The sequence below is a fragment of the Canis lupus genome, chromosome 37 (assembly GCF_011100685.1).
Source record: "Canis lupus familiaris isolate Mischka breed German Shepherd chromosome 37, alternate assembly UU_Cfam_GSD_1.0, whole genome shotgun sequence".
NCBI classification, from domain to species: Eukaryota; Metazoa; Chordata; class Mammalia; order Carnivora; family Canidae; genus Canis; species Canis lupus.
The window spans coordinates 10,211,447-10,223,765 of record NC_049258.1 but is presented as its reverse complement, the minus strand read 5'-3'; the positions used below and the strand labels follow the sequence as shown (position 1 = coordinate 10,223,765).

General features: G+C 42.7%; 1 long non-coding RNA gene across 1 annotated transcript; it reads left to right on the top strand.

The window, feature by feature from the left end:
- Positions 1-8,366: 8,366 nt before the first annotated feature.
- LOC111094451 lies at positions 8,367-11,366 on the top strand. The gene is made up of 3 exons (XR_005384959.1): positions 8,367-8,800; positions 10,682-10,828; positions 11,170-11,366. It is a non-coding gene; the product is annotated as an uncharacterized LOC111094451 (long non-coding RNA).
- The last annotated feature ends 953 nt before the right edge of the window (positions 11,367-12,319 follow it).

The window sequence follows — 12,319 nt, the reverse complement described above, 5'->3', positions numbered from 1 at the left end:
CAGTTTGCATTCCCACCAACAGTGCAAAAGGGCTCCCCTTTCTCCACATCCTCGCCAACACCTGTTGTTTCTTGTGTTGTTGATTTTAGCCATTCTGACAGGTGTGAGGCAATATCTCGTAGTTTGGATATGCATTTCCCTGATGATGAGTGATGTTGAGCATCTTTTCATGTGTCTATTGGCCATCTGGATTTGATAGTTATTTTTCAAGTTAGGGACTCTTCCTTCCAACTTAAGCTCCTGAGCATTTTTATTTTTTTAATCAGGAAAGGGTGTTAAATTATCAAGAAAAAAATTTTTCAGGAGGTTTGATGTTGATTATAGGATTTTTCCTAAAAATCCTCAGTTTCCTAAAAATTCATTGCTTCCATTGTGTTTATAGATTGGGGCTATGTGTATCTCACAAAATGAGTTGAAAAACTTTACTTTTTCTATCTCCTGTAATTGCTTCAATAACAGAAATTTTCTTGTATGTAAATTGTTTCTATTTTGTCACTTATTAAGTAGATGTGAGGTTTGGGCTTCGCTAAGCATATGAATTCTTAATATAGATTTCTTAAGGTGTTCTTTTCTTTATCATATATATTTTTCCAATCTTATTGTTTTCTTTTGATTTATTTGTGGGAGAGGGAGAGTCTAAATTTTTGGATATTGAAACTTATTTATTTTATCTCTGGTATTAATCTCTCATTGATCACTAATGAGGACTTTTAGGTATACCAAAATGCTTTGTGTTTATGAAATTATATCTTTCTATTGTAGGTGCAGAAAACTTTTCCTTTCTTCCCTTCTAGGTTCTTTGGTTGGCCTAATAATTAAATTGACATTAGACAGATAAAAAGTAGAAGAGCAAACTTCTTACATATGGGAGCCCCATAAAAATATAAGACTCCTCCACAATCAGGTAATTGAAGTTTATATATCATCCTGTGCTAAGCTTCAAAGTGGAGGAAGACAATTCACAAGAAGGCGAGCAGAGCAAATGTTCGGTAAAGAAATGTTTGCCATGCCAGGCACATAAGTCTTTCTGATATAAAAAGCTATTTCCAGTATTATCTTTCTTCCTGGTACAAGCTCCCCATCTAACTTCTTTTAGGCAGTTAAGGGAGAGGTTAAAAAACCACACACACAGACACACACACACACACACACACACACACAACCAACTCCTCCTGAGTCTGCTGAGCCCCAGTTGTCTTCAGCTAGAAATAATCCACATACCAAAGTGGCACATTTTGGAATGGTATATTCCACTCCCCTCAGTATATTCCTTTGTCAGGTTCTCCCTTTTAAACCTAGATAGATCTTACCTACATAGAGATAAGAAATTCACTCAAATTTTTCATTGATTTTTTGTATTTTAAATTTAAATATCCAATTCAATGATTTGATTTTGATGTACAATGGAAAGTGACTTTTTGTCCAAGTAGTTAACTAGTTGTCCAGCACCACCTACTTAATATTCCCATATTCACTGCTGATTTGTGCTACCCTTTTGCCTTTATGATACCTTTGCATATTTCAGGGACTATTTCTGGGCTATCTACTCTGTTCCATTTTTCTGTTCCTATAGTTCTTCTCCTAGCCTTCTAATTACTATAAGTCTATATTTTATCCAGTCAATGGACAGCAAAGTTTAATTTTTTCCCTATGTCCTTTTTTTTTCTTCTTACATGGCCAACAGAAGCTGTTTCACGGGGTCAAATAAGACTAAGGACAGGAGGCATCATCATTTTTCTCTTCTTCTCAGGGAGAATGACTTTGATGTTTCTCTGGGGGTAAAGGGGAAAAGGAAGAAGCAGAAAAAGTGAGATGGCAAATAGGCCCTAAAATTCTTCTCTGTTCTTGAAGTCGATGGGCCTGAAAAAAAAGAGTACCTCTGGCTCAAGTCTCTATCCCTGCATGGAATTGGGTCTGTTTGGCCTAAGAGAGACATTGCAGGTCTAGGCCTTACCTCCCACAGGCTAGAAACAGGCCTGGCTTCAGTAACATGGTGATTTCAGGATTATCTATGCAAAAATTTGAGATCATTTATTTACAGACTCACCTCTTAGGAAGGAAGAAAGACAAATAAACAGACTAAAAAGGATCAAAAGTCTCCCTAATGCTCTGAGAGTAGGGGCTTGCTGGTATTAGAAAGGCAGAAGACAGCCCGGTCATGAGCTTGTTTTCACTTATCAACAGGCAAATACTCTACCAGATTGTCCCTGAAACCACTAGGGACAAGTCAAAATCTTCACAATTCTGCTGCAGTGGAAGCTTCTCAAGACCAAGCTCAGAGACCATGGTGAGATGATTGCCTGTGGCCAGTGACATCTGAACTGGGAGGAGTCTCTTGCTTGAAAAGGGCAAAAATTGCCAACCCAGAAGGGAAGTGAAACAGAAAGACATGATCACTAAGGGAAAGCAAATGAGCCCAAAGATAATCAGCCCAAGATACCTGAAATTTAAGGAGAAAACATGATAGAAAAGTAAGCTGATAGGTGTTGACGAACTTCTAAAAAGGTTTGTTATTAATCAAAAAGTAAAAAGCAATTCAGTCAAAACAAAATAAAGAAATTAGATGCAGTTACCTAACAGTTGAGGAGAAATGCATTTCAGAAGACAAAAGAGAATAAAAGTTTAAGTGCCCTTGTATGGGAGTGGGAACAACTATTCCCTGAAATTACCTCATAAATAACCCAGGGAAACTTTCAGTGATATCCCACATATTCAAGGCATAGTTTTCAAAGAGAGAAAGTTCTCTACTTGTCCCAAAAGATACCACAAGTCTTCTCAGGGCTCTTTCCTATAGCATTTCAACTCTAGCTCAGCATTGGTTCCTTGATAATATCATCCTAGTCCACTCACCTTTCTCTCAATTGACTCCGTTATTTGTTGTCCCAGCTTGGAATACTCTCCATCTGGTACTTCAAATTGTGAATCTACACAACACCGTTCACTTCCTCCAGGAAGCCCTCTCTGACTACTCCAGCCTAGGATGTCTCTTTGTCCAAGTTCTGCTCCCGTGTTTATTCAGGACCCCACAGGCTGCTTGAAGAGAATGCAAAATGCCTCTTCCCCTTGTTCCCCAGATGAGCCTGTTGACCCTTGTCATGCCTGACGTCTAAGGCTGTTGCTTCATCATCATACAAAGTTGGCCCACATGTGGCATGGACTTCAAATCTACTTGTTTATGGCAAAGATTGAAAAAAAATGGCAGAGAAGTAAGCTGTATCAGGAGATCCTCATCTTATCTGTTGTTAATAAGCACTCAATAGCTCAGCTCCTCAGGAGTGCTGCTGGGGACTTATCAATAAAAACATTAGAGGTGGTGCACTCGGGTGGCTCAGTTGGTTAAACAACTGACTCTTGATTTCAGCTCAGCTCATGATTCCATAGTCATAGTGAGATTGAGCCCCAAGTCGGGCTCTGCACTGAGCTTGGAGCCTGCTTAAGATTCTCTCTCACCCTCTCCCTCTCCTCCTGTCCCTCCCTGCCCTGCTCTGCTCTCTCTCTCTCAGAAAAAAAAAAAAAAAAAAAAAGTTGAAGAATCAACTATGGCCAAGGGACATTTAGACTTTAAATACTGAGAGTTGGGGCACCTGGGTGGCTCAGCCAGTTAAGCATCTACCTTTGGCTCAGGTCATGATCCTGGGGTCCTGGGATCGAGCCCCACATCAGGCTCCCTGCTCTGCTTCTCCCTCTCTCTCTGCTGCTCCCCCCTGCTTATGCTCCCTCTCTCTCTCAAATAAATAAATAAAATCTTACATAATTAAACAGAGTTTGTGGGGACTGAGCATTTCAGTCTGGGCAAGGCAATTCTGCTCATCTAGATAGTGCTCTAAAGACCTTGGGGCATTAGCTTCTGCTGTAGTAAAGGGAACTCTTACCAGCAGTGGTGACCATGCAGCAGTCTTGCCCGTCAGTACTGAGGCCGACATTCTGGAGCAGTGTGCTCCAGCAACAGGGGACTTTCACCTTTGCCCTGGCAGGCAGACGTCAGCCTTCAATTGGCTAACCCAACTCTCCTCATTACCAACTTGCATAAAGGTATACTCCAACTAAATTTGGACTTTCTCTTTTTCAACTCCTCTTGCCTGAAACAATAGTTGACTAAGCTATCATTAATTTGGAGTATGTCATTTCTTTATGGGCTTATTAAAAGATACTATCTTTTATGCTCTATTGGCTTATAAAACTCCCACAGTGAACCTGTGTTAAATGAACTATTGGCAAAGACAACATCAGTCTCTGAGCATTAATTTGTCCCCAAAACAAAACATGGGAACAATGTACTTGGTGGAAAAAGTAAGACTCTAGGTTTGGAAAAGAAAAAAGTAAGTGAAAAAAAAAACTGCCTAAAAATCAAAATTATTTAAGCTGTACATTGATGACTTTTGTGCATCTTTGGTATTTATAGAATATTTCCAAAAAAAAAAAGAATATTTCAATGAAAAGCTCCATTTTAAAAAGCCAACATGATTCATTTCTAGTCTCCTGATTCTCTGTTTTTGCTCCTAGGCCTTGCTAGCTATTTTCATAAAGATAGAGAAGGGGATTCTGACAAAGAAAAGAAATTAGATGCATTGAAAAGACTCTAAATAGTTAAGAATCTGATGAAAAAAGTCAAAGGCTATCAATATTTAAGTGGAGACTAGAAATAACTGACACTTTTTCAACTAAATTCATTCTTTCATTAAAAAAATCATGTCACACCATTCTTCTTATTTGGTTTATGTTGTTTTTGTGTTTCCATTCAGAGGCTAGAATGTGCCCTGAACGAGATGTAGGTGACCATTTAGCCTTTATTTGTTTTCTTCATTTCCTTACCTCTATTCTCCCTCATTTCACCATTCACTTCTTTTTTTTTCAACTGAGATATAATTGACTTATAATATTACATTAGTTTTAGATGTACAATAGTGATTCAATATCTGCATATTTTGTGAAATGATCACAATAAGTCTAGTTAACGTCACTGTTCACTTCATGATAGACATGTCTTACAAAGTAGTTCATTAGTTTTTTGTGTTTTTTTTTTTTAAGATTTTATTTATTTATTCATGAGAGACACAAAGAGAGAGGCAGAGACACAGGCAGAGGGAGAAGCAGGCTCCCTGCAGGGAATCTGATGCAAGACTCTATCCCAGGACCCGGGGATCACAACCTGAGCCAAAGGCAGACACTCAACCACTGAGCCACCCAGGTGCCCCAGAAGTTCATCAATTGTTTTTGGTATTTTTGGTATGTGAAAAAGCTTGGGAGTTGCCAGGGCCCATCAGTGTAATTTAGGCTAATTGTAAACAGGCATTTCTCCCTTTCCACCCAGGGGCTCACTGAATTCCTTCATGTTGTCAAGTAATTAAAACTCGAGGTTATTTTGTCACAAGTGTCTTTATTTTACTTCAAATTGCTTATATTTATGAACCAAATATGTCAGTTCAAAATAAAATTCAAAATGGCTGACTAACTCAGAAAAAAATCTGCCATTTGTGTCTGGGGCCTTTTGGCTACAGTATCTACATCTTCTCTGGCCCCCTTACCAAATAAGGCGGAGGGGGGTTCTCCCTCACTTTCCCTGGACCTCAGCTCCCCATCCATGTGCCTACCCCATGGCTGATGCTCCAGTCGAACCAAACACAATCACTATTCCTGACTGAGAACTGTGTCCAGATTCCTGCCCCTTTCCCACCCACAGTAGACACTTAAATCTTAAGGACTTCATTCAAAATTCTGATCAGTAAAGGTTTCTTTTCTGATCATAAAAGTATATACACCACCGTTGATGATTTTGAAATGTTAAAAAAATTAAAAATATAAAGTTCAGCAACCACCCCTTTACCCATAGGTATCAACTTTGTGTAGATGTGTAGATGTGAAATCTAGTGGGTCATAACGAGTATAGAGTTTCTGGTCAACTTCCTTCCTGAATTTCACCGCCCCCCCCCCCACCAGCACCCCCCCCCCCACACTCCATCTCCCTTTCCTCTGTTCTCTTTGAAAGGCTTGCCCTGAGCAGGTCCATTCTGCAAGTTTCATCCTTCCCTTCTCACATGCTAGGTCCCCATCTGCTTGACTGGATTACAATTTCTGAATGGAATTCTTGTGTTAACTTGCTGCCCTCTGGTGAGTTTATTAAAGCATTCCTCACAAACACTGAAATTTACTCTGACAATGACCACTAACAGGAGATACCTGTGGTTTTTGGGTATAATTCTCCCTCCAAGGAATAGAACCTCTGACTTCAAATTTGTTTTTGGCCTGCACAACAGAAAAATATCTGGAAAATTCCCCAATATTTGGAAACTTAAGTAACATATTTCTAAATAATCCATGGGTTAATAAAGAAATCAAAAAGAAATTAGGTAGTATTTCTAAATTGAATTAAAATGAAAACAAAATGTATCAAAATTTGTGGGGTCACCTAAAGCAGTACTGTGGGAGAAATTTATAGCACCAAATGCATATAAAAAGCAGGGGTGGGGAAAAATAGCAGGGCAGGATGAAAAGGGGCAGATGGAGTATCTTGGAGGTGATATGTTCACTATCTTGGCTGAGGTAATCTCACAAACATAGATATGTTAAAATTTATTAAATAATACACTTCAAGTTTGTGCTATTTGTTGTTTATCATTACATCTTAGTAAAACTGTTTTATTTTTTTAAGATTTTATTTATTTATTCATGAGAGACACACAGAGAGAGAGAAGTAGAGACACAGGCAGAGGGAGAAGGAGGCCCCATGCAGGGAGCCCAACGTGGGACTCGATCCTGGGACTCCAGGATCACGCCCTGGGCCGAAGGCAGGTGCTAACCCACTGAGCCACCCAGGGATCCCCAAGTAAAACCGTTTTAAACAGACAAGTGGCAGGGAGGGCACCTGGATGGCTCAGTTGCTTGAGCACCTGACTCTTGATTTCAGCTCAGGTCATGATCTCAGGGTCAATGGATAGAGCCCTTGGTGCAGAGTCTGTTTGAGATTCTCTCTCCTTTTCCCTTTGCCCCTCCCCCTGCTCTCTCTCCCCCCTCCCTCTCTCTCTGTCCCTCTCTCTCTCTCTCTCAAATAAATAAAATCTTTTTAAAAAATTGGGGTGTCTGGGTAGCTCAGCTTAGGTTTTGGTTCAGGTCATGATCCCAGGATCAAGCCCCAAGTTGGGCTCCCTGCTCAGTGGGGAGTCTGTTCTCGCTCTACCCCTTTCCCTTGCTCATGCTCTCTCTCTCTCTCTCTCAAATAAATAAAATCTTAAAAAAAAAAAAAAAGCCAAACATGCGGATAGTGGCTACAATATTAGCCAGTGCAGATAGAAAGCATCACTAAAAGAAAACCAAAGGAATAGGTAATTAACAAGCTAGTAAAATCTGGATTCAAAACCTGACTCTGCCTCTTGCTGAGGATCCGCATACGTCTCCTTACTTCGCTCAGCCTCGATCTTTTCATGGGGGCAATAGGAATATTAGGACTGGAATATTAGGACTGCTGGATGAGGTGGGGGGTCGTGGGGGGCGGTGTGCAGAGTGGTGTGGGTGGTGTTTGCATGTATTGCAGCGCAGATAGCAGGTGCTCCAGGTGCGCTGATCCCTCCGGCCTCTGGCACCCCTCAGGCCAGAGCCGCTTTCCCCCCCGAAACTGTCTGTCCAGCCGAGGAGGGCAGGCAGCACAGGGCGGATAACCGGCCACGGATCAGACCTGACACCATGTGCCTGGGACTGTGCGACTCACCCTCTTCCAAACCTGTGCCCAGGCCCTGCCCCTCCCTCCAGGAATCCCTCACCAGGGTTTCACACCTGCTTACAGGACACCTGGTTCTTACCACCGACACAGACAATTGTCATTTATCAATTATTTTTGTTTCTTTGGAAAATAGCCCCCTCCCTGGAAAAGCCCAGCCATACTTACAGAAACAAAATAAGAAGCAAGAATTTATCTTTGTGTTTACGCATTAAAGCGCTGATGAAATCAATAAATAAAAGCCTCTTCCATGACCCCTCCCAATACTGACTTGAGAGAGATCAGACTATTACCTTAATTCTTTCAATCTATTTTTGTGCCTATAAAGCCTACAAAGCCATCATGATTCTTGCTCCGACGGTTACTGGTTGCGTGACCTTGGGCAAGTCACTTCCCAGCTTGGCGCTTCAGCATCCTTATTCACTGAGTGCAGGTATTAATCATTCCTTTGAGGAATTTGAGGGTTTTTGTGACAGTCAAATGAGTTAATACATGCAAAGACTTAGACCAGCTCCTGGTGTACAGAGTAAATGCCTAAGGAGCGGGAGTATGCACATACACCACCTATGCTAGTTTGTTTGCAAAAGCAGGGTCAGGATACGATGCCAGGATGGATCTGCGCACTGGCTCTCAGCTCCAAATCCACTCCTACCACCTGCTGGATGACACTGTAGCTACACCTATGGAAATGGCTCCTTCACCAGCTGGTACAGTTTCACGTTTTGTTCCTAGAGGACACTGGAGAGACAGCACAAGGCAGAGAAGAGGAAGGGCTTCTCTTCCAAGTTCAGGGCTCTATTAATCCTGCTTCTAAGGCACAGCTGCCAGCAGCTTGCAGAAGACCTAGTGGTGCTCACACCCCAGAGGGCTTTGTCAGCGTGCCGGCAGGAAGCCTCCTGCCCCCCAGCCGTTGGCAGACTGCAGATGGGCCCTGACCCGTGACACTGCAGTGAACTTCTCCACCATCAGTGGGCACAGCCGCATCTTCGACCAGTTCTGACTCCCAACCTTGGAGGGATGGGGAGGAGCCTTCCAAATGTCTTCCTTCCACGGATACTCTCCCTCAGCCCTAAAGGTATTTTACTTCTAGTAAGTAACTTTCTTTGACTAGTTAATAATTCTTCCTATTAAACTTTCCATTTCAGATTGCAGGTGTGGTTTCCGTCTCTGACTGGATCCTAACTGAATATCTATATCAACATATATATATGGCCTACAGTCCGCTTTCCCTTTCGTTATCAAGATACACTGGGCATCTTTTTCGTCTTCCCAAACATAATTTGTTTATCTTTCAATGTGGTTTTTGTGTCTTTGATTACACAGATTTACATTTTTTTAAAGATCTTATTTATTTATTCACGGGAGACAGAGAGGGAGAGGCAGAGACACAGGCAGAGGGAGAGACAGGCTCCTCACAGGGAGCCGGAAGCAGGACTCGATCCTGGGACTCCAGGATTATAACCTGAGCCAAAGGTAGACACTCAACCGCTGAGCTACCCAGATGTCCCAAGATCTACATTTTTATGTAGTCAAGACGGTGGTCCATCTTTTCCTTTGTGACTTCTAGCTTCTATGTGTTGCCAAAAAGTACCTTTCTTCTCTCCCCAACCAGATCATAATTCCCTGGAGGGCAAGGACATTTTTTTGCATCCAGAAGTTTTCTAGCCACCTGATACCCAGCAGAACAAGTACCTGTCGGTTGATGTCGCTGATGAGAAAGCTGAATGAGAGCTAGCACATTTCTAGTGCAACAAAGCAGCAGATGTAAAACTTGGGGCTAAGAATAAAGAAGGGATGTTGCCCCCAATTTTCATGGATGAATGTGTTTGTGTTTTGCTTACTAAGCAATTCTGGAAGAGCACTGTTTTGGGGTGTAGGAAGCAAAGGATGGGTAAGATCTGGTTCCTACCCTCATGAAGTCTGCAATCCCTAAATGCCTGTCACAAGGGGGTTAGTTAGATCACTGCTGATACATCCCTCCACTGGAGCCCTGCAGCCATGAAAAGTCTCAAGGAGACCTATGTGTTTGGATACAGAATAGACTCTGAGATATCTTAAATTTAAAAAAAAATCCAAATGCGGAACAGTGTGCTAGCATTTGGGAAGGAGGAAATGAGAAAAAGACACAGACACCAATGTGTTTATATAAGAATAAAGTATCTCTGAAGGATACTCAAAATAGGGCAGCCCCGTTGGTGCAGCGGTTTAGCGCCACCTGTGGCCTGGAGTGTGATCCTGGAGACCCGGGATGGAGTCCCACGTTGGCCGCCCTGCGTGGAGGCTGCTTCTCCCTCTGCCTGTGTCTATGCATCTCTCTCTCTGTGTCTCTCATGAATATATAAATAAAATATTTTTTTTAAAAAAGGGGATACTAAAAATACTAGAAACAATAATTACCTCTGGGAGCACCCGTCTGGCTCAGTTGGAAGAGCATGCGACTCTGATCTTGGCACTGTGAGATGGAGCCCCACATTAGGTATAAGATTACTTAAATAAATAAAATTTAATAACAAAAACAATAATTACCTCTGTGGAAAGAATGGGGGGTTTGGGGGGGTAGAGATCAGGGTGAAATTTACTTTTCCCTGTGTACCTTTTTGTACCATTTAAATGATTTTCTAGATGCTTGGATTATATTCCCAAATAAAGAAAATAGGGATTCTTAAAAAAATGAAATGAGATAGACACATGTATACACGAAATGAAAGCATGAGCAGTAAGAGGGAAGAAGGGTGACAAATTCAGAATTCTAAACTCCATGGTTCCAGAATGGAAAGATGATGCTGGGGGGGCGTCTGCTCCCGGGGACCACCGCTGGTAGGTGGACCGAGGAGCAAGCTGCCCTGCTTGTGCAGGGTCGGGACACCTGGGCGAAGGCAGGCCTAGGAGAGGAGTTGTTGAGACCTGTCTGCTCAGGTCCCCGCATGTGTTCTCTGACTGCCACTGAATTCACTTCCTTGTCCTTCCCAGAAATCACAGCCTCCGACTGAACACAGAGCAAAAACAGGAGCACCTGGCTGGATGGACTTGTCACATCCCAGACCTATGGGTGAAGAGCCAGGAGCCTGAGGAGGTTGGACCTGCTTTCAGTTACTGGCAGAATGAATCATCTTTCTTGTAAGTCATAGAACTATTTTAATATTTTATCAGGATATTTAACTTAGGCCAAGCCCAGTTTTTACAGGCCTGAAACTATTGATAAAGGGGCACTTGGGTGACTCAGTGAGTTAAGCGTCTGCCTTCGGCTCAGATCCTGATCCCAGGGTCCTGGGATGGAACCTCACACTGGGCTCCCTGCTCAGCGGGGTGTCTGCTTCGCCCTCTGCCCCTCCCCCCTGCTCATGTGCGTGCTCTCTTGCTCACTCTTTTCTCTCTCAAATAAATAAATTAAATCTTTAGAAAAAAATTCTTTTAAATTAAAAACCTATTGATAAAATTGGCTTCCCCTGACATTTCAGGGTCATAACTCAAGCAGAGTGGGCAGGCTCCCATCTCCAAGACCCAAAATGGGGTGCAAACTACTGAGACAGGCCTGCCTGCCCAGGTGGCTCAGCGGTTTAGCACCTGCCTTCAGCCCAAGCTGTGATCCTGGAGACCCAGGATCGAGTCCCACATCGGGCTCCTTGCATGGAGCCCGCTTCTCCCTCTGCCTGTGTCTCTGCCTCTCTCTCTCTGTATGTCTCTCATGAATAAATAAATAAAATCTTTAAAAAAAAATAGGCCTGCCTTCTGTGTCTCAGGAAATGTTTTCACAAGAGCAATGAGGTACAGACAGGAAGCACAGGCCCCTGGATGTGGCAGTCAGCCAAATAGAATTCAAGTTTGGTTCTTCCCATTTTCTAGTAGTGTGATCTTGTTTATTATTCAGCTTTTCTGAGCCTTGACTTTCTGATCCATAAAATAGGCACAATTACACCTCTCTGTCATTCTCACAGAGTCATCATTTTCAGCATTGGTAAGCGACCAGACCCAAGGGCTGAAGTTGCTAATTTGGCAGCAGCAAGAAGCACCTAGCCCAAACTGGTTCGCTGTCTCCTTGCAGGGTGGCCGGAGCCTGGTGATCCAGGCAGACTTGAGTAGAGGGACAAGGATGCCTTCAAGTGGTAAAATAAGCAGAAATGTAGGATAATCAGATGTAGTACTGAGCTTCTGATTGTGCATTCTGGGAATGGAAAAATGTCAGCAGCAATTGGGATAGGAATGGGGGTCACAGATGAAGAAGCTGGGTCTGTGTTTCAACCTGATTCATGAGAACAGGTTTGGGATATTCAGAGGCATCACAACTGGGTTTCCCATCTGCAGGCTTGCTTCCTGATCCAGACTAGAAACAACTCTAAAAAGTGAGCCAACGCCCCTTATCCCTGTCTTGGCAACATGGTTATATCACCGCCACAGAAATAACTACCACCAAAAATACAGACAGGTACAGGGTGGAAAAAACTTTGCCCAACCAAGAGGGCAAAGCCACCCTGTGTACCTGGCCAAATATTCACAGTGCGACAAGCTGAGAGAGCAGCCTGTCTGGTGGCCAAATTACATTAATCAGCACTGACCACAAAAAGATTTTAGAAGAAAGAAGACCCACAGATCCAGCACCCTGCTGAAGAA